Here is a 23,473-nt window from a genome sequence, read left to right on the forward strand (position 1 = left end):
GGTGCTTGGCCACCTGGTCCTAATTGCCCTTCCGGGTGGGGCTGAAGATATGACCAGCCAGGCTGCTGACTCCATGCAGCTCTCCCTGGCGGCCATCCGAGCCCCCAACCAGGCTGTGGAGGACTCCATCTCCCATGGAACCATGCGCCGGGTTGGGGAATCATTGGCTGCCAGGGAGGCTGCCACCACGCATCCCGGGGGAGGTATTGAGGTGACCATGGCTGCTCCCCCGGAACAGATGCAGCAGGGGCGTCCCTGTCGGGCATGGGACCCGGCTGTCCTTTACAATATATATATATATATATATATATATATATATATATATATATATATATATATATATATGGAACGCCTTGGGATTCTCCCGGAAGAGCTAGAAGAAGTGGCCGGGGAGAGGGAAGTCTGGGCATCTCTGCTCAAGCTGCTGCCCCCGCGACCCGACCTCGGATAAGCGGGAGACAATGGATGGATGGATGGATGGATATATATATATATATATATATATATTGTCTTATATCAAAACTTTTGCTGCTTCATCGGTAAATTTTAAAGGTTTTCTATTTTGCTCCATGACCCATTTTCCTCTATTGTAACGTGCCAGTGTTGGTAAGATATATTTTTTAATTTACAGAAAACGCTTAACTTTGGAACACAGTTTCACAAGGCAAATGTTAATTTACCATGTTTGTGAAGAAATAAATCTGAATTGAATAATACCAAACTTATCCTTTAATGCTCATAGTTAAGTTTCTTTTTCATTTGTGGAAATTGATTTCAGGTATCTTGGCAGTCTGCCCAGCAAAACTGGAATAAATTGTAGTACAAAACATACATCTTTGTACAATATATTGTCTAACCTGCCTTTTCTGAGATTTCTAGTGAGAATAAAACATTTTAAATTTAAAATAAATCAATGCAAGGTATATGAATATGTGTTTAAAATTCTGAGAGTCCATCAATGCTCAAAATATTGTGTTGTTTTTGCAGTTGTTTAAATTTAGTATGCAAGCAAAACCATTTTTAAAAAATTTGCTGAAATTCCATGCTAATTAATTCTGCAGAGCAGAGGCCTTTTTTGAGGCTTTTGCCTTTTCTTTTAAAATTTTTAACCTTTTTTCTTTTTTTCGCTGAGCTTCAATACAGTGTTGGTCAGAGGCACACGTTGGCTAACCATGATCAGGCGAGCAAAGTCTCAGCAAGACACGTGTGAACACTGCAGTGGAATTTGACAAGTGTTTTCATTTGACATTTATTCTACAGCATTGCTAACTTTATCAGTACACCATCTGTGAGAGTACAGAAACCATGTACTGCTTATGTGTCACCATAGATGGAGCAAAAATATCTAGTTACTTTGGTTCTGATGGCAGTAATTGTGTATTGATGACATATTGTGATGAAATACATTGCAATACTACATCTATCAATATTCCCCCCCCCCCCCCACCAATGTTCTAGCCTATAACTGATGAATTTCACTAAGAATTTAATAAGCACTATATATATAATTAAATTAGTGAAGAGCCACAAACAGACATTGTTGAATGAAATACCCTGCTTTTATACTAATTTTATTTTATTTTTTTTTATATATAAATTGCTATTCAGTCTGAAAAAAACAGGTCACTGCAACAAATGTGTTTTGAAAGGAGGTAGTGATTTTTGTTTTATTAATTTTAATTAAATGCAAATGACAATCAAGTCTAACTTAACAAACCAAAATTCAACCCCCACCCAAAAGAAAGAGAGGAGTGCCAGCCAACAAAGCAACTCTTTGAAGCAGCAAGGAAGGAAGAGTGTTCTTTTCCCCGAGATTTAAGATTATTCTAAAGTGTTATTGATTAGAGTCTGCCATATTTAAAAAAAGTTTTGAACAGAATGTGATTTTTTCCAATTTCAGATAGTATAGGACATCAGTTACCCACTGACTTTCTCCAGTTGAGCAAGATAATGTATGGTAGTTTTAACAGTTTGCCAGTCTCAGCATTGGTAATGCCGTGCAAAAGAGAAATGAATTAGAGAAAAGCTGGGGGAAGCAATGTGAGAGCAGGAAAAGGTTATGGTAACGAAACAGGCAGTGGAAGTGTATTGCTGGCTTTGAGTGATAATGTATTCAAAGGCAGGTGTAACTACAGCTCCAAAACTGAGGAGGAGACATTTTAAGTGAAGAGAGCCCAAGTAACATTAGACTTCTTGCATGCAGCTCTATATCTCACAGTTACTGAACAGAAGCTTTTAAGCATGGTTTTCCAATCTCATCAAATGCACCTTGAAATCACTGTGTAATCCCAAATCAAAACTGACAAATACCTTTACTTCCTTTTCTAGCCCAAGTGAGACACAGAAAACCAGTGAGCTGAATATCTAAATATTTTTTGTGTCTCTAAGGGAAATGTTAAAATGACAATGCTTTAATCTAAATGTACCCATTTTCTAGTAGTTGCTTCAGGCAAACGTACAGTATAAGCATTGCATAATAGGATGTTAAAACTGGCCTAGTTTGCACTTAGACTGACATGAAAAAGCACCTCAGACGTACTTTCTTCAGTAGTTTTGTGATCAAATCCTTGCAGATTTGGACTTTTAAAATAACCAGCCCAAAAATGAAAGCTAGTTTTCCGTAAAGGTTCGTAAATTTTAATAGTTTTTATGGGCTTTCTGTTTTGCAGTGTAATCTATTTCATATCAATTCCTGATGTATTCCCCCAACTCTTTTTTCATTTGAGGTCATTTGAAAAATTCCTTGAATGCTAAGGGACACACTTTGAAAAATGTTCTTTGTTACCTCTTAACAGTAAGTCTGTTTTGATAGAAAGAATTTGAAGTATAGAAAGGTAATTGTTTTACTGATTTGCTTTTTATCTGAAACCTTCAGAGGTGTTGTAGCTACCAAAGGGCATTACTGCTTACTGTTGCCTATCAATGCTGATCATTACCCTAAGTGTTTATAAAGAAATTAAATTTGAGTGAGCTCTAAGATGAAGGTACTGCATGTATTAGTCATATTCAAAAATAGACAGAACATGTGTGTTTCTCTGGGCCTATGGTGCAGCTAAGAAAATCTTTATTCATTTTATCAGATTTGATGACAGTGTTGCTGTTTTATGAAGTATAAAGTAGTTTGGATAGTGTAAGTTAACAGCTGGAATGTTGTGATTTGCACTGTTATATACTGTAGTGAAAGTTTCAAGGTCTAGGGCAGCATGAGGTAAAATACCTAATTGGTTTGATTATTCTATGTTTCTACTAGTACACAGTTTGTTTTTTACATGTTTACCACATGTATATGTACAGATTTCCTCTTTAAAACTAACATTTGGACAACTCTCTTTCACTATTATCTTGAGTGAAAATCCAGCCAAAGTGTATTTTTTAATACATAATGTTTATTGTTCTTCAGAGTCTTGAACTAATTAGTAGATTGAAGTTTTTTTATTAAATGATTTAACTCTGATACTAGCTTATCAGTTTCCTCTTTCCACCTACATGTAAAAAAAGTAAAAGAATGTTCCCATTCTCTTACTGCACAACTTGTTACCTAATGATACAATTGAATCGCCTGGAGAACAGAGTAATCATAACTTAGAACTGTCATTTTTAAATTTCCCAGAAAAACATCTATCTAGATAATGACCAAATGGCAATTGGCTTTTAGCCTTTGATTAGTCTTAAGTATAAAAGGAAGTGTGTGGGCAGCAGCTCTTTTACTTGAGGCATGTTCCTGAGCAGCTCATTGTGTGCTTTTAAAATATCACTTTTTTAGACTGTTTCTTTGATTCTGTTCTTAAAAATTGGAAAAGCCCTTAAAATAGGCTTACCTGGTAGTCTACCAGTATTTGCTTATCATTCAAATTAAATATTTAGATAGATAGATCGATCGATCGATCTATCTATCTATCTATCTATCTATCTATCTATCTATCTATCTATCTATCTATCTATCTATCTATCTATCTATCTATCTATCTATCTATCTAAATATTTAATTCCTGAATTTCAAGGCATTCATCAAATTTAATCCAAGATCTCTCATTAAACATTGTACACGGACAGATAGTATTATAAGTATTACATGGGGTAAATTTTGTCCTGTTTTCCTCCCGTATATAAATTATCTAACTATTCACAATATTTTCTGTGTTTTACAAATAATTTTGTATAGGAAGAGTAGGAAAACATAAAGTAATTTAAAAAATTAAACAACAGTTTAAAAAATAAATCTTCAATATACAGTATATCAGAACTTTACTGCACTCTGTATACATGACAGTTCTATTACAATATTCCCTTGCACTTAATAAACACTATCTAGTGAAGATTTTTTATTTTATGTAGATGACCACTTACAAAGGAGATTGGTCTTGTCTGCCTAACCATTAGTTGTAGAATTTTAACTATCATTTCTAAACTGAGTATCAGGCTGCCATGCTATCAACTTGCATCTTATTAGGAGTTTATTTCTGCCTTGTATTGGTTCCTGTCATGATAAATACTGGCTAAATAAAGTAAAGTTCTATATTTTGACACCATCTTGTCTATCATTGCATTGGTGAGTTGTAAAGTATTGCATGTTGGTTAGACATAAAAGTAAGAATTTCATTGTACTTTGTGCATGATACAGTACTACTTCTACTAGAAAAGAAACACAGGGATTTTATAATCTCATTATAATGGTCAATCTGAGCTCTAGTGAATCAGAATCTGTTGCATTCTTGCCTGCTGCACCCGGCTGTCTATGGACCTGACTGATCTTTTACCTTGTGGGTGGTGAGCCTACATCTCAGCCCGGACAGGTTACATGGTGTGATATATGGCCAGCAGTTTATCCCGGCCAATACCCCCAAGCCGCCAGATGGAGCCATCTTTGCAACGTGGAGGGGCCCCAAATTCCAGCAGGGCATCATGGAACTTGGAATCTTTCATCTCAGCCCTGCTGGATACCGTGGGGGCCACCAGGGGATGCTGCAGGGAGGCTCAAGGACTTGCGTTTTCACTATAACCCGGAAGTACGTCCTAGTCACAGGGACAGAGGAGATGACGTACTTCCGGGCTGAAGAAAAGGAGTTTTTATCTGACCTAGAAGTGTTATAAAGTCACATGGACTGAGAGACAGAAACACTTCCGGGTCAAGGTCTTTAAAAGGACTACGGGAAATCCCAGCAGTGAGCCGAGTTGGGAGGAAGGGTGACTGAGCTGCTGGGAGTGGAGGATTGTTGTATTGATTTATTGATTGTGGATTGTTTATTGGAGTATTGTGGAGTGGAGGGTGCTTTGTGCACTTTATTATTATAATAAATTCATTCTTGGACTTTTATCTGGTATCAGTACGCACCCTATCTGTCACAGTGGATTAAACTGCCACCAGGGGCTCACCAATAAACACAACTTCCAGATCTGCCTCCAGTCATGGGCCTTGGTGTCCTTTCTCCATCTTTCTTCAGTGGCTTTTCATGATTTGGTCAAGGTTATCATTAGGGTCATTAATTAATTTTTCTTTTTCTGGATCCTCTCTGTAGAACAATTTGCTGTGGTTACCCCTATCAGGAGCACATTACTTCAGGCAGCATAGTTTTAAACTTGTGAGACACACACACATTCCCACACCATGGCAAGGTCACAACCCTAGGAGGACCCTTTGCAACTACTCACTACTTGCCTGAAATAATAGATAATTTCTGTATTCAATTTCTACAAAATATAATATGAATTATTACATTTATTGCAATGTTTTTGTATTAGTTTAACTATTTTCTAGTTTTAAATTCATTAGATATTAAATTTCTTGATTTAATTATTTTTATTTAAATTTTGTAACTTTAGTACGTCACACTTAGGTTGCAAAGTCATGGAAATTATTGTGACTTAATCATAACATTGGGACGAGCTCCTATTTATCGGATGGAGGAATTGGTAAAGATAATTTTAGATTTACCATATTTCATGCTTAAATGTTTCTAACCTTGCTCATCATTTATTCATATTGCTATTTAAATTATTTTTTGTTAAACAAAATTAAAAAATTACAACTATTACAGTGCGGTGGTACATATGGATTTGCAGTTTTCTCAGAGACTTGTTTATCTCTAAAGTCGTATCTGTTATCATTATGAAAGGAAATTACCAATAGTGTATTCTTTTCCGAGGAGTTGGAAAAAACCAAGAACTCTTACCAGGATGAAACATAAAGCTTTTTTATTAATGCCAGTAAAGTTCAAAGTTAAGATTCAGTTTGCAAATGATCCCATTTGTAATCCTATATAATATTGCATACTCTCAGCAGATGTCAAACAGACCAAGATGCTTAAAGCTTTTTGGTTTCCTTAATATTTGGGATCTGTATTAGCAATTCCCTTGACTGAGTTAAGAGGATTTCTTTCCAAGTAGTTTCTCTGATGTTATTGCCGAGTCAGTCATGATTGTTAGTAAACTACCTTTTACAGCGAATATGCCATATTTTGTGCTTTTAATAAAATCTAATTTATGTTATTTCTAGTTTGCTTTTATAATCAATTATTGTTTCATGGTATTTTTTTTTTTGTTTAACAGCATGCCTCAACATGGACTCTGTTATCATGTGTGACAGATACAGTAAAGGCTAGGGCTGAATATACTGGATACTGAGTAAGTAGTACTCTACCCTTATGTACTGCAGTTGTCTGCTGAAGTCAGACAGAGTGTCTGTTAGTAAGGTTTATTATTAGATGTATTATATAAGCCAGATTTTAGAACATATACAGTATGTCTTGCTTTATTACCACCTGTTTCTACTCCTTTTGTATTCTGTAATAGAAACAACATAATATGAAATCTTTAGATTGTTCACAGGTTTTGAATCATGAGAGATAAATGCTCACAATAAAATCATGTCCACAATCACCTGGCTTGGATGTTGTCTGACATTTTAGCACAAACTTCAGCCTGTGTGTAGGTGTTTTTGACTTTAACAGCACTAATCTGTTCATGGATAGGCTTTTCTATTATGGATGAACTCTAAACTTTTGTAGTGGAAAATCAATGTGAGACAATATTGCTCAAAGTAACTCAGATTTTTTTTCAGATGTTAAAATTTCTAGGTGCTCACTGTGGTAAATGCCCTTATCTGACAACATCAAATATGCTAAAATTAAAATAATATTACTCAAGTTATATAGCTTAATGTTCTTTAATGGGAAATATTTTTGATATATTATTGTATGACAATTATTATAGCTTCAAGGCAAGAGCAGGTATTAGATCACTGAAAATAAAAAAAAATCACATGGTTTTATAATCTGTATCAGTGGTTATCAAACTCAGTCAGGTGATTTGTTTTACAGACACTTGAGCAAATGACACTAATTGCTGAAAGGCTGCAACCACTTCTTTGTCAGAGCCACTAATGTGCTCTTTGGTAAATAATGGAGTAAATAACCAGAACACCTGGAAAAGCACAAATAAAAAAAAAAGCATGATGAAAATATTAAAAACCATACTGAACAAAACAAACAGTAAATCATCGTTAAGTAACACACATAAGTGATTGGTACACTAATAAAAATTTACTAAACTTGGTTTTTCAGTTAGTACATTGACCCTAAAACACTGACTCTAGGGAGTAATAAATTACTCAGTTAGGCTTGGAGTCCAATTCTGAACACAACGGTGGCTGGAACAAAAATGAGCAGCCATATGAAGTCATTGTAAGTTGGAGAACCACTGCTCTACATGTTAAAGCAGAAAAGGATAAAATCCATCATGCGACTGAGTTCTCAATAAGCAACAACAAAACTAATAGTTTGAAAGAATTGTGCACAATTTTTGACAAGAAATTATGAAACTTTTTGTCTGTAGTGTCTTCCATCGTTTAGTCTTCTGCTATATTTTGCTTGCTTTCTTCATTCTGCTATTTCATATTTTACATTTTGAGAAATATTCAATAGTTGACTGAAGATGTGTCCTCCTTTTTTGTGAGCTATTTCAAAACAACCACCCTCTCTTGCAAAGCATGAGCAGACCACAATACATTGATCTGTTCTGTGTTTAGCTCGTGCTGGTACAGAGATACTGACCTCACCATAAAGCTCTTTTGTTCATTACAAAAGACTGCTGGTGCATAAATGCTATTGGTAGAGAGGCAAAATGAGCTAAAAATAAAACAGGACTCACTGTGCCATAACCTGTTACAATTTTTGTGAGTGAAAAAGGTAAATGGACCAGAAAGATGAAATGTAGTCAATATAAACAAGCAAGGGTCGAATCCAGAAAGTCAAAACATACTACCATCAAGGCCAATTAAAAATCCTAAATTAAAGTCAAAGGTCAAGGATAAAGTTCTTGTACCAGGATGTTTTTATCCATATATCCATAACTTCAAAAACCAGGAAGTGAATTATGCCAACCAATAAACGGGTGAACCAGTGAGTCACAAGTTTCGGCCTTCAAAAATCACACCTCTTTAACAATGAGTCGTTGCATCTTGGCAATAAATCCATAAATTGGCAGTATCTATAAAAAAAAACAAAACAGTGTCAGAAAAAACATACAAATAAGTAAACTGCTTTAAATACATTTTGAATCAAAAACATATCCTGAGATTTAGAATCTGGGTATTTCAAAACCCAGGATGGTGACAAAACATACCAGAAACGTATAGACAAGTTCACATTATGGCAGTAATAACGTGCATCCATCTAACAGTGGAGAGTCATAATCATGTGCATTCATTCAGCCGAGCTGCACTCTTACTTCATGTGGAGACGCCACCAGAACTGTTCATGGTTTGAATGCTATCATTTGGTGCAAACTTTCCAGTCCTGAGATGACATTGAATTGGTTGTATGCAAATCGCTAATCCATACAAATGTAATGATTTAATGATTCCAGCCTCTTTAGATGACAAACATCACCCAATTTATACAGAAGAAATTGGTCTACATTTAGGGAAGTGCAGGTGGGGGCCACAAAAGTGAATTGAAGGCTTTATTTAATATTGTCCTCAAAGTCTTTGAGGTCCACTATCCCACTATTTCTTTTCAGAAATTACAAATAATGTAGTAGAAGAAACAGAAGTGACTAAATGTTCTAACCTCAGTGTGAGCCAGAGCATATTTTGTTTTCAGTTTTTATTCTTTTTGTATTGACTAAAGTACACTTTACGAAGGAAAAATAATAATAAAATTAATGGTACTATTTTGTGTGTGGTGTAAAGCTGAAATTTGCATTGAGCCACAACAAAACTCTGTGTTTAGTAGTTAAATGAATTGATGAATGGATTGGACATTAATTCCCCTATAATGCTGTTTTGTCTAGAGTGTATCAGATTAAGTTCAAAACCTTCCAACTGATTAACAACAACAACATTTATTTATATAGCACATTTTCATACAAATAATGCAGCTCAAAGTGCTTTACATGATGAAGAAAGAGAAAAAAGACACAACAAATAAGAATTAAAATAAGGGAACACTAATTAACATAGAATAAAAGTAAGGTCCAGTGGCCAGGGAGGACAGAAAAAAAAAAAAAAAAAAAACTCTGCAGGGGTTTCAGGCCACGAGACCACCCAGCCCCCTCTAGGCATTCTACCTAACATAAATGACCTCAATCAATCCTCATTGTATTCAGAGTTCTTATGGAAGAATTTGATGATGATGGCCATGTGGACTTCTGGCCTTTAATCAATCAATTTAAGGACACCACGGTGCTTTGATTAGGTGGTGGTGGCGCAGATTGCCACCACAGAAAACCGGAAAAAGAACAGAAGAGAAAGTAGGGGTTAGTACGGATTTTGGAGCCACCATGAATAATAATGATAATTAATTGAATATACAGAGTATCAGGATTAAACTAAGATGAAGTTATGAGAAAGTCATGTTAAAGTAATGTGTTTTCAGCAGTTTTTTTAAAGTGCTCCACTATATTAGCCTAGCGAATTCCTATTGGCAAGCTATTCCAGATTTTAGGTGCATAACAGCAGAAGGCCGCCTCACCACTTCTTTTAAGTTTAGCTCTTGGAATTCTAAGTAGACACTCATTTGAGGATCTAAGGTTATGATTTGGAGTGTAAAGTGTAAGACATTCCGGTATATACAGTAAGATGGAGCGAGATTATTTAAGGCTTTGTAAACTATAAGCAGGATTTTAAAGTCAATTCTGAATGACACAAGTAACCAATCTAGTGACATCAAAACTGGAGAGATGTGCTCGGATTTTCTTTTCCTAGTTAAGATTCTAGCAGCCACATTCTGCACTAGTTGCAATCGATCAATGTCTTTTTTGGGTAGTCCTGAGAGGAGAGCGTTACAGTAATCTAGTCGACTGAAAACAAAAGCGTGGATTAATGTCTCAGCATCTTGCAATGTTATAAAGGGTCTAACTTTTGCTATATTTCTTAAGTGGAAAAATGCTGTCCTAGTAATCTGATTAATATGTGATTTAAAATTCAGGTCAGAGTCAATAGTTACCCCTAAATTCTTTACCTCCGTCTTGACTTTTAATCCTAATGCATCTAGTTTATTTCTAATAACCTCATTATATCCATTATTGCCAATCACTAAAATTTCTGTTTTCTCTTTATTTATTAGCTTTATTAACAAAGCTAATAATGCACCAATCATTGTTACTTTGTCATTTGTACCTGTCAGATAGCAGAAATCCACTGACAAGCTGTTACATAATTCCAAAGAGTGTGTTTACCATTTTTGGTGAGCAGCCTTTCAGCTTTGTGGTTCCTACTCTTGGGAACTCTCCTCCTACAGTATATCTGTTTGTGAAGTGCCATCAATGGATTATTTCATATTTTTCTTAAAGACTCACATTTTCTCACTTTCACTTCAGTCATCTTGACTGTAATTGTATTCTTGTTTCATTTGTCTGTAATAACATACTGATTCTGATTCTATCATTCTGTCCTATTGGGGTTTTCATTTACTCCATCCCACTATTACGTTGTTCTTACTTACTGTATGTACACATTTGCCTGTAATTGAAACATGTAAATGAAATCTATTGTACCTATATTTACTGTTAATTTTGAAATGTATCCTTTTTCTTAAGAACAAAAATTTAATCAATGGTGCTTTATAAAACAAAAATTGATTAATTGTTTGGTAAAGGTTTGCTTTGATACTTATTGAAAGGTATGCAAATGTAAATAGTTCCTACTCATCAGCCACCTTCTTTTTAGAACCAGAAATTGGCCCTTTGTGCAGTTATTTTTAAAACTTGGTACCATGCAACTGCAGAAAACAAAACAAATTTTTCTCACTTTTTCTAATGGAAAGCTGAAAATGGTATCATTGTTCATCCATGATTGATGTTGAATTAAGTATGTTTAGGAGTCATAAATAAATAAGTTGAGTTTTGTTTAGGTCATTGTAAGCTGGTGACAAAATTTTATTTTTTTAATTAATTTTTTCAGATTTCTTTTAATTAGTAAACACATGCATTTATTAGAAATGCTATTTGAAAGTGTGAGCTCCGAGGGAATGAGGTGTGGGTGAGGATGCCATCTGCACAGCACTGCATGCTGAAAACATTGAAAAGGAGTATGTACTGATCAAAATATTTGTCATAGAAAAGCCTTTAAATGTTTTTTAATTGTATATCTTGCACTGAATTACACATTTATTATATAGTGTAACCACTAGGGGGAGCCACTGAGCCCCAAACCACAGACACACTATTACCAAACACAGTCCCAAATTCAAATAGAAGATTTTATTTGTCATCAACACATTTCCTAATGAACACAGCCCAAATACACAAGTACAAAACACGGAAACCAAGGCAGTCTTCCCTCGACAGCACCCTCTTCCGGCACCCAATTACGCCAACAGGGCTGCTCTTCTAAACTCCAATTCCCATGCAACCCTATGAGAGTCCTAACAGAGACCAGTCTGGAGGGACACTACTATCCTATTGTGTGGGGGAATCTGACATTTACAGTTGTGCTTGAAAGTTTGTGAACCCTAGAATAGAATAAAATTTTCAATATTTCTGCATAAATACAGTATGACCTAAAACATCATCAGATTTTCACTCAAGTCCTAAAAGTAGATAAAGAGAAACCAGTTACACAAATGAGACAAAAATATTATACTTGGTCATTTATTTATTAATGAAAAGGATTGAATATTACATATTTATGAGTGGCAAAAGTATGTGAACCTTTGCTTTCAGTATCTGGTGTGACTCCCCTTTGTAGCAATAACTGCAACTAAACGTTTCCGGTAACTGTTGGTCAGTCCTGCACACCGGCTTGGAGGAATTTTAGCCCATTCCTCTGTACAGAACAGCTTTAACTCTGGGATGTTGGTGGGTTTCCTCACATTAACTGCTCGCTTCAGGTCCTTCCACAACATTTTGATTGGATTAAGGTCAGGACTTTGACTTGGCCATTCCAAAACTTTAACTTTATTCTTCTTTAACCATTCTTTGGTAGATCGACTTGTGTGCTTAGGGTCGTTGTCTTGCTGCATGACCCACCTTCTCTTGAGATTCAGTTCATGGACAGATGTCCTGACATTTTCCTTTAGAATTCTCTGATATAATTCAGAATTCATTGTTCCATCAATGAAGGCAAGCCGTCCTGGCCCAGATGCAGTAAAACAGGCCCAAACCATGATACTACCACCACCATGTTTCACAGATGGGATAAGGTTCTTATGCTGGAATGCAGTGTTTTCCTTTCTTGAAACATAACGTTTTTCATTTAAACCAAAAAGTTCTATTTTGGTCTCATCCGTCCACAAAACATTCTTCCAATAGCCTTCTGGTTTGTCCACGTGATCTTTAGAAGACGAGCAGCAATGTTTTTTTTGGAGAGCAGTGGCTTTCTCCTTGCAACCCTGCCACGCACACCATTGTTGTTCAGTGTTCTCCTGATGGTGGACTCAAGAACATGAACATTAGCCAATGTGAGAGAGGCCTTCAGTTGCTTAGAAGTTACCCAGGGGTCCTTTGTGACCTCGCCGATTATTACACGCTTTGCTGTTGGAGTGATCTTTGTTGGTCGACCACTTCTGGGGAGGGTAACAATGTTCTTGAATTTCCTCCATTTGTACACAATCTGCCTGACTGTGGATTGGTGGAGTCCAAACTCTTTAGAGATGGTTTTGTACCTTTTCCAGCCTGATGAGCATCAACAACTCTTTTTCTGAGGTCCTCAGAAAACTCCTTTGTTCGTGCCATGATACACTTCCACAAACATGTGTTGTGAAGAGCAGACTTTGATAGATCCCTGTTCTTTAAATAACACAGGGTGCCCACTCACACCTGATTTTCGTCCCATTGATTGAAAACACCCGACTCTAATTTCACCTTCAAACTAACTGCTAATCCTAGAGGTTCACATACTTTTGCCACTCACAAATATGTAATATTCGATCATTTTTCTCAATAAATAAATTACCAAGTATAATATTTTTGTCTCATTTGTTTAACTCGTTTCTCTTTATCTACTTTTAGGACTTGAGTGAAAATCTGATGATGTTTTAGGTCATATTTATGCAGAAATATAGAAAATTCTAAAGGGTTCACAAACTTTCAAGCACAACTGTACAGTCAGGACCATAAGTATTTAGACAGTGATACAATTTTCATAATTTTGGCTCTGTATGCCACCACAATGGATTTGAAATAAAGCAATCATTATGTGATTGAAGTGTAGACTTTCATCTTTAATTTAAGGGGTTTACCAAAAATATCACATGAGCTGTTTAGGAAACACAGCCATTTTTCTGCATAGCTGCCCCTACCCATTTCCAGGGGGTCAGCAGTATTTAGACATTTGACTGACAAGCTGTTCCATAGCCAAGTTGGAGCAGTTCCCTCCATTATTTCATTAACTATTAAGATGATAAAAGGTCTGGAATTGACTCCCAAATGTAGAATTTACTGTATGTGAAGTACATTATTGGATATCTGAAATTCCATTACTGATATCTTAAAATAGCTTTTTGCTACACTGGAGATTTCTTGAAATGTATTTCAGGATATCTTAAATTTTATTTCTGAAGTATTGTTTGACATAGCTGTAAAAAGACATAAGGTTATTTCAACATATCTGAAAAACATTTTTCAGACAGTTAAAGTACAGCCAAGATATCACAAAATAACTTCCTGTGCATTATGAGATATTTTAAAATAGTCAGGAAGTCCTATTGAAAGAATAACAAAATTTACAAAAGTCAATTTTCAGTTTTAATGAATTTCAGATATCTTAAAATGCATACAAGGCAAATTTCAAATATCTTGAAATGCACAGAAAGCCATTTTGAGGTATCTGAAAAACATATTTGAGATTTATAAATCTAAAAATCTATTTTAGATATCTAATAAGTAAAGGTATTTATTTTGAGTTATCATGTGCTGTACGAAATCAGTTCAGTGATTTTTTAAAATGCCCAAATTTCACTTTGAAATATATTAAATATTAATTTGCTTTCCATAATACTGGCTATAATTCATATAAATATCCAGATGTAATTATATGAGGCTGCGTTTAAGGTTGTTTAGAGTGTGGGATCCAGTAAATCAACCTTTCTTACCTGCAATTTTCAAAAGATATTTTCAAAGCTGCTTAGTCACAATTGTTGCTTGCAATTTGTTAACTAGACAAACAAACCATAAAAAGACAACTGTTTATAGTATTATTTTTTAACTTAAGAAATAATAATACTTACAGAGGCAACTCTTATAATTGCAGTACAGTATGTAACCTATTTAGATATTTTGTATAGCAGAATTAATTTAGCATTACCAAAAGTAATGGACTATGTATTTGACCAAATCAAGTGCTATTCAGTGTTTTCTTTTTTCTTTCATTTTACCTCAAGAAATATTTTAGCTTTTAGCCTTCACATTTTTATAATATTATTCATCTAACTATATGTGGTGCCTTATTGTGATTGCAAAATATGCCTAAATGTAACCATGTATATAGATTACTAGTCAACTCTGCATGTTTTGTCTGTATGCAATGTATTATATTTAGGAAAGTCAATTAAAAAGGGAGAGTAGATGTATTTCACCATAACAGCTCAAAAATGCTGGTAATGCATATATATTTACAAAAACAAAATTGAAAAATGTATAACAATTGTATAATAGATAACTTAATAACAACTGTATTGACAAGTTCCTTTAGTGGAAAGTCCAAAGTGTAGGCAAATATTTCCAGAAACTGAAGAAGAGTCAAGGAAAAGAAAGAAAAAATGAGAAAGCAAATGGTTTCTAAAGAGTATGATTCTAATAAACATACAGGTTCTACACAATTCTTTTTCTAAATTTTGTGTTTATTAGTAAAGATTAAACATTGTCAATAGAATATCATAGTTGTTGTATTGTGTTGATTGATCATCAAGGGACAGTTGTTGGTATTCCATTGTAGATTTAGAGGTGTGTTTAAGATCAGGACCCATCCTCTTTTTAACTTCAACTTTCTTACAGATGGTGTGACGTTTGCTTCCAGAATTTGCTGGGATTTATTTGAATCCACTCTTCCCTCTACCAATGATATGTTCCCTCTGCCACTGGCTGAAACACAAGCCCAAAGCATGATCGACCAGCCAGTAGATAGATAGATAGATAGATAGATAGATAGATAGATAGATAGATAGATAGATAGATAGATAGATAGATAGATAGATAGATAGATAGATAGATAGATAGATAGATAGATAGATAGATAGATAGATAGATTTAATCCCAATGGGAAATTCAGTATACTTGATAGTTGGAGAGGTGTTCTTTTCCTGGAATTCGGCACCCTTTTTCCTCTGAACATACCTTTGCACATTGTGGCCAAAAAGTTCTCTTTTGACTTCATCGGTCCCTGGGACTTATTTCCAAAATGCATCAAGCTTTTTTAGATGTTTACTTTCAGGCACTAAATTTTGTGGCTAGGACATGGGAAAGCTTTTCTTCTGCTGATTTTAACATGAATGTACTGTATATTTGTTCAGTTGTCGCTGCACAGTAAAACAGTGCATCACCATTACAGAGTCTTCTAGACCTTCCTGAAGGTCTTTTACATTCAAGTGATGGCTTTTATTTGCCTTTATAGCATTCCATTGAGCAATTCTTTCAGAAAGTTTTCTTGGTCTTTCAAATCTCAACTTGACCTCTATTGTTCCTGTTAACTACCATTTTTTAATAACATTACGAACTGACAAAACAGATACCTGAAAACGCTTTTCCATCTTTCTTTAGCATTTTCCTGCTTTGTGAGCATCAATTATTTTTTAGAGTGCTAGGCAGCTGCTTAGTGGAAAGTTTGAGGAGTCACAGAATTTTTATAGCTTTGCAATTTGCATTACCTAAAGATGACTGTGAATAAGCCATAGCCCTAATGAGTTATTTAAGGTCTGAGACCTTGGTGAAAGTTAACTGAGACCTCAAAAATCTTGGGATGCCCAAACATTTACATGGTGTTCCTTTTCTTTTTCTACTGTAATTGCACACAAAAAAACAATACACTAATCTTGCATAAAATGCTGAAAAGAAAGGTGTCATATTTAACTTTATGCCTTTTGATGATCAGTTCATCTTCTGCTCACTTAACTATTCACAGTAACAGGCATTTTAAGCAAGGGTGTCCAAACTTTTGCATGTCACTGTTTATTCCTGGAGGCTTCACAGGCTTAAATACCTCAAGTTTTACACTTAATGTTTTGATATTTGTAGGCACAGATAAGAGGACATTTTGGGCTAAACTCCCTTTTACCCTACTCAGGGAAATATTACAGATAATCTAATGAGTCCTCTGCTCAAGAAGTCTAGCAACACATTTTTATAAAGCAGAAACCCAATGCTACCCTTGAGTGATATCTAAAAGGAAATTTAACATGTTTGTATGGCCAGTTAAAGTCAATTTGAATCTAGAAATGTATGATGGTCATTATTGATACACAGACAACTTTAAAGGCTCATCAGTATTTCACAGAGAATAGTTTGTCTTTGCCATTTGTGCAGACATTTATCTCCTCACTTGTTAAACTAAGTTCTAAAGTTTGAATCAAAAGTAGTTATTTGCTAAATGTTCAAACATTATTGCCAGTAAAATTAAATTTATTTTACCTGACCGGGGAAGCACAGATGCTGGGACCCAAGTTTTATTTCATTAACCATACAGGATGTTTATATAATTTTCCAGCGTCCATGTCTTACTCCCATAATTGCAAAGCTACTGTAGGTAAGATTAGTGAATTATGAGCTATAACTTGGAGCAGAGTGACTGTGAGTGATTGAGAGTGCGTGTATGTAAGTAATGCCTTGCAATAAATTGACATCTCATCTAGATATAATTCTTGCCTCATACCTAGTATGATGAGAAGAAAATTTTGGCCCGTAATGCAGAAAAGCATGTTCACACTGTGTCTGAATGGGTGCATAGGAGAGGCTAAATGTCTTTGAAAGTCACCTTATAATTTTGGATTAAGTCCAGGCAACCAGCCAACAAAACAAAGAACACTGGTGTTAGTCTTTTGATACCTTGCCACAAAATAGTTGGTTTTCTTGTGTTTTCCTCTATGCACTTTTGTGGTCTCATTTCATTAGCTGTGAATGAAAAAAAGTGGGTGATCCTGAATGGCATGAATGATACATACTGTCTTTATTTTTGTTATTCTTAAGGCTTTAGCTGTTTTTTGTGTTACATGCTAGGAAATGATGTTGGTTACTTTAATATTTATTTGCTTAGCAGACATTTTTAGCCAAAGTGACTTACAAAAAAGAGGTCAATATAATTGAGTAAACCTCATTCTGGAGACAGTTTAGGAACAAGTGTTAAAGCACAAGGTTACAAAATTAATTAATACAAAATATAAGCTAGTTACAATTCCTTAGTTACAAGAACCAATCAAAACCATTATCTATTAGACAGACATTCACAGAACAACAGATATTGAAATGCTTCGTAAACGCTTCTTGATTCATTTGATTTTCTTCGTTAATTAAAAATGAATATGTAATAGTTTGGTTTGATAATGCATTCATTTCAAAAGGCAAGTAAAAGACCTTTTAAAAACATTTTAAATATTACTTAGAGCAGTATCAGTAAAAACTGGAAAGCTTTAATGGAATACTCTTTTAGGGGAAAATCAATTTTATTTATTTTCCTTAAGAGGTTTGGCAGTTAAAGAGAGAGCATGCTTGGCTTATATATCAATAACATTGTCAGATACAATTTGGGGTTATAATACACTCACACAGGGCCAATTTAAAATCTTTGGAACCTGCACATATTATTTTTAATGTCATTAAATGCACATCTGGACAGGTCTAACCATCTTACTGCCACCTACAAGCCTGTTACTGACAACAGAATCTCTCCAGTGTCTAAGCCAGTTGTTATGTGTCTTATTTAGAGGAATGTTGTTTGTTATAATATGTACAGTGCATCCGGAAAGTTTTCACAGCGCATCACTTTTTCCACATTTTGTTGTGTTACAGCCTTATTCCAAAATGGATTAAATTAATTTTTTTCCTCAGAATTCTACACACAACACCCCATAATGACAATGTGAAAAAAAGTTACTTGAGATTTTTGCAAAATTATTAAAAATAAAAAAACTGAGAAATCACATATACATAAGTATTCACAACCTTTGCTCAATACTTTGTCGATGCACCTTTGGCAGCAATTACAGCCTCAAGTCTTTTTGAATATGATGCCACAAGCTTGGCACACCTATCCTTGGCCAGTTTCGCCCATTCCTCTTTGCAGCACCTCTCAAGCTCCATCAGGTTGGACGGGAAGCGTCGGTGCAGAGCCATTTTAAGATCTCTCCAGAGATGTTCAATCGGATTCAAGTCTGGGCTCTGGCTGGGCCACTCAAGGACATTCACAGAGTTGTCCTGAAGTCACTCCTTTGATATCTTGGCTGTGTGCTTAGGGTCATTGTCCTGCTGAAAGATGAACCGTCGCCCCAGTCTGAGGTCAAGAGCGCTCTGGAGCAGGTTTTCATCCAGGATGTCTCTGTACATTGCTGCAGTCATCTTTCCCTTTATCCTGACTAGTCTCCCAGTTCCTGCCGCTGAAAAACATCCCCACAGCATGTTGCTGCCACCACCATGCTTCACTGTAGGGATGGTGCCAGGTTTCCTCCAAACGTGACGCCTGGCATTCACACCAAAGAGTTCAATCTTTGTCTCATCAGACCAGAGAATTTTCTTTCTCATGGTCTGAGAGTCCTTCAGGTGCCTTTTGGCAAACTCCAGGCGTGCTGCTATGTGCCTTTTACTAAGGAGTGGTTTCCGTCTGGCCACTCTACCATACAGGCCTGATTGGTGGATTGCTGCAGAGATGGTTGTCCTTCTGGAAGGTTCTCCTCTCTCCACAGAGGACCTCTGGAGCTCTGACAGAGTGACCATTGGGTTCTTGGTCACCTTCCTGACAAAGGCCCTTCTCCCCCGATCGCTCAACTTAGATGGCCGGCCAGCTCTAGGAAGAGTCCTGGTGGTTTTGAACTTCTTCCACTTACGGATGATGGAGGCCACTCTGCTCATTGGGACCTTCAAATCAGCAGAAATTTTTCTGTAACCTTCCCCAGATTTGTGCCTCGAGACAATCCTGTCTCGGAGGTCTACATACAATTCCTTTGACTTCATGCTTGGTTTGTGCTCTGACATGAACTGTCAACTGTGGGACCTTATATAGACAGGTTTGTGCCTTTCCAAATCATGTCCAATCAACTGAATTTACCACAGGTGGACTCCAATGAAGCTGCAGAAACATCTCAAGGATGATCAGGGGAAACAGGATGCACCTGAGCTCAATTTTGAGCTTCATGGCAAAGGCTGTGAATATTTATGTACATGTGCTTTCTCAATTTTTTTATTTTTTAATAAATTTGCAAAAATCTCAAGTAAACTTTTTTCATGTTGTCATTATGGAGTGTTGTGTGCAGAATTCTGAGGAAAAAAATTAATTTAATCCATTTTTGGAATAAGGCTGTAACATAAAAAAATGTGGAAAAGTGATGCGCTGTGAATACTTTCCGGATGCACTGTATATATATATATATATATAGGGGACTGTGGACGAAAGTCGAGAACAACAACAGGAGACAAAAACACCAATTTAAAATAAAAAGCGATTTCTTTATTTTTGGTGAGAACAGGCAGGCTGCCTGCCTGCCAGCTCAAGTTGCTACTGACTGGTCAGATCAGAGAACCTGCCCACAGCAGGAAGTTTATCTCTTTTTATAACCAGTCTTTATTCTTAAACAAAAAGAGGAAATATGGTAGTTCATTTCGAGGTCACATACAGTTTGCAAGTAGCTTGACACATTAAATCAATACTGGAGATGTACACGGTAGTCTTTAGATAAGAGGACTGTCTGCATATCCAAATTCCAGGTTCCCTATTCAACTTAGGCTATGCAAGTCAGCTATGACTAGTTTTACAGCAACAGAACTTTGCAAAACATGTACTTCCCTATTCTCCTGCACCATCCTATCTATCTATCTATCTATCTATCTATCTATCTATCTATCTATCTATCTATCTATCTATCTATCTATCTATCTATCTATCTATCTATCTATCTATCTATCTATCTATCTATAGGTAATGTCTGATGTAAAAACAGAAAAACCCACACAGACAAGGGAAAACGTGCATTACTTGATATGGACAGTAACCACGAGCTGCTGCAGCAAGAATAATTCCAAAGAGGCTAAAATATGCACAGGACTTAGCAAAATAATAATATACATTTCAGGGAAAACTATAAGTATAAACAACACACCAATTAAATGCTGTGCGCAATGCCACCGTGGGCTTACGTAGTAAAATATTATATGCAGTTATAAAGTATTTCCTTGACTTGTTTTTGGTCAATGCCGTTTTAATGGTTTAAGATTATTAAACAATACACGAAAAGTCTCTGTATAAGCTGAGAATTCAGGAGATGGCATAAGCTTCCACAGTTTTCCTTTTTTCACAAAGCCCTTTGAAAAACAGTCAGGACAGTTCAGTCTTTGATTGTTTACCAGTCATAAGACACATTATTCTTTGTTTAATGTATGAGCTGCATGTTTTCTATTTCCAACTCAATTAAGGACAGAAGAGTATTGTCATTTTTTCGTTTCTGTATATTTTTCTGAAGACAACAAAAAGTATTTTTTAAGAATCACTAATTTGTTCATGTATTCTTTATAATAATTTAATTACAGCCTCACTTTTGCCCAAATACTTTGCCTTCCAATGTGCTGGGGCTGGGTTGGGACAACAACAAGCGTCCTTTGTTTTTTTTTAGTATAGAATGAGCAATTTTATTTGGAGTGTGGCCACCAGGGGGCACTCCAGCTCTCAAAACACCTGACACAAGCACTCTGACACAAGTCACAGCAAACAAGATGGGTTTTTTGTGTTTTTTCATTGGAAACTCTTTCTCAATTGTTTCCTACAGCACCAACACAAGTGCAGCAATAAGCAGCACACAACAGCAGTTTCTTTTCTTCTTCTTCTTCTCTCTCTGTGTCTCTCTGCTTCATCCACTCCTCCCATCAAGCTTTGTCTCCTTCTTCCCGACTCTGACTCCTGTGGCAGTGGTAGGCAGCTCCTTTTATGTGAAACTTGGGAGTACTTCCGGTGTCCGATTATCATGGACAGACAAGGTACGGCTCGTTAGTCCCCACAGCACCCCCTTGCAGCACCCATGGAACTCAACAGGGCTGCCTAAAGAGCTCCATTTCTCATGAGAGATGTTAGGACTTCTTTTTATTTGGGAACATTAAGAAATCGATGAAGTTATTAAGTTGTTATTGCAGATACATTTGGAAATGTCTAGGAGTTTAGCTAATTATTCTCTTTGGTGCACTTTAAATATAGGCTGCTATGTTCATAAAATTATGAGTTACAAGTTTTTGCATTACATTGCATAATTTTACAATTAAATGAATATTTTGTGCAGATGTGGAAATAATAATGTATAATTATTTATTTTATAAGTCTTTTTGTGTGTAAGTGTAATTTTAGAGAGTTGATTTCCTCACTGTCGTGCATTCTGTGTCCTGAAAGGTTCTGTACAAGCACAGTTTGATGACAGAAGGTTTTCAGGTAGACATGCCAGTTTGACAGTACCCTTGCAGCTTTGTCACTATAGAAGCCTGATAAAGGTTTGTTGAGCATGATCTGCTGTGAGTTATCCCCCACTAGTTTAACAACACAGTGTTTTCTGCTTGAGCTATTGCACTCATGGCAGTTTTTGATTCCCTGCTCTGTTTATCATTAAGTGGTAAAGAGAAAGAGTTATAAGCCCTAACTGCTAGGATCCATATCCATCCTAAATATAGGAAATCACAATGACTCTGCTACAAACGGAGAGAGAAACATGCTTCAAGCTTAATGTAGCCACAATTCTGTTTACATGTCTGAGTTACACTTCACATAAGGAGATCGGTAGACAGCAGAGGAGTAATGACCTAACTATTACAGAAAGTACAGATTTGTGCACATTTTTATTGTCTCTGCAGTCACTTGAGCCATTGTGTCTTTCTTACATTTCTGTACTTTAACAGGGTTCGCATATACCGGATCATAAGTGGTCTGTACTTGAAAACTTGCACCCCTTCATTGTTGCTGTTTTTTGTTCTTGTCTTCATCATTCTTTTTGAGAAATGGCCTTTAGAAGTTGATAACATTAACTTATGAGTCATAGTGAATGGCACAATTGGAGTGATTGCAGTCACTGCACTAGTTAAATAAGTCACCTGTCATACTGTTGACATAGACTTGAATATTTGTCATAGTCTGGCATAATTGACACTTTTTTTCTTTACTGGAAAATGTTACAGCTTGTATTTTTTTGTGTTCTTTATGTTCATTGCGCTCAGTTTTTAGCTTCAGAGATGATGTTTAAGCCCAGCTGGGTTTTGCTTTTGTGTGTGTGTGTTGTCCTCTTTTGTTCATATCCTAAGGCTCTTACTTTGAAACTTTTTCTTACCTGTAAAACCTGCTGCATTGCTTTCTTGTGAAGGGTAAGGCAGGATGACTATTGATTCATGTTTTTCCTAATTTTGCTGTATGTGTATTTTCTCAGTTTTTCACTTTAAAACATAGCACCCAACACTCAAGTTTGAATCAAATTAGCATTTGTTATAATTGATTGCTATCAAGTAAAATAATAGTGCAGTTGTTTAATAGCACCCAGTGGAAGGAAAGAATCTTAAGTATGAAAACTTTTTTAAACCATATTCATGCAGCATTTTGTCAGGTTGTTAACAGCACTGTTGAATGCTTCTTACTGATATTTCATATTAACAATCATCATGCATCTGTCAATCTCTTTTTGGTGCCAGCTACTGTAATGGGGATGTTGCTGTTTTTCTAAACCTTATTAGAACATCTGAAAGAGAACAAACTGTTCTTCCCAAAACAGTTAGCCAGTCCTATACACTTTATTTCTCCATCAACATCAAGTCGAGTTGTTATGGTCCTTAAAATCTTACTGTTTACCACAGTACTTGGTAACTTATTCCATGTGTC

General features: G+C 35.8%; 1 protein-coding gene across 3 annotated transcripts in view; it reads left to right on the forward strand.

Moving 5' to 3' along the window:
- Positions 1–23,473, forward strand: part of cdkl5 (cyclin-dependent kinase-like 5) — a 520,592-nt gene that overhangs the window by 106,588 nt on the left and 390,531 nt on the right. For 2 of the 3 annotated variants that reach the window (XM_028799820.2, XM_028799821.2), the window contains exon 2: positions 6,547–6,621. The exons of the other annotated variant lie outside the window; for it this stretch is intronic. The gene's annotated coding sequence lies outside the window, so the exon portion shown is untranslated. The remainder of the gene's footprint in view (positions 1–6,546; positions 6,622–23,473) is intronic. 3 annotated transcript variants of the gene reach the window in all.

This window comes from Erpetoichthys calabaricus, chromosome 4, assembly GCF_900747795.2.
Source record: "Erpetoichthys calabaricus chromosome 4, fErpCal1.3, whole genome shotgun sequence".
Classification (NCBI taxonomy): Eukaryota; Metazoa; Chordata; class Cladistia; order Polypteriformes; family Polypteridae; genus Erpetoichthys; species Erpetoichthys calabaricus.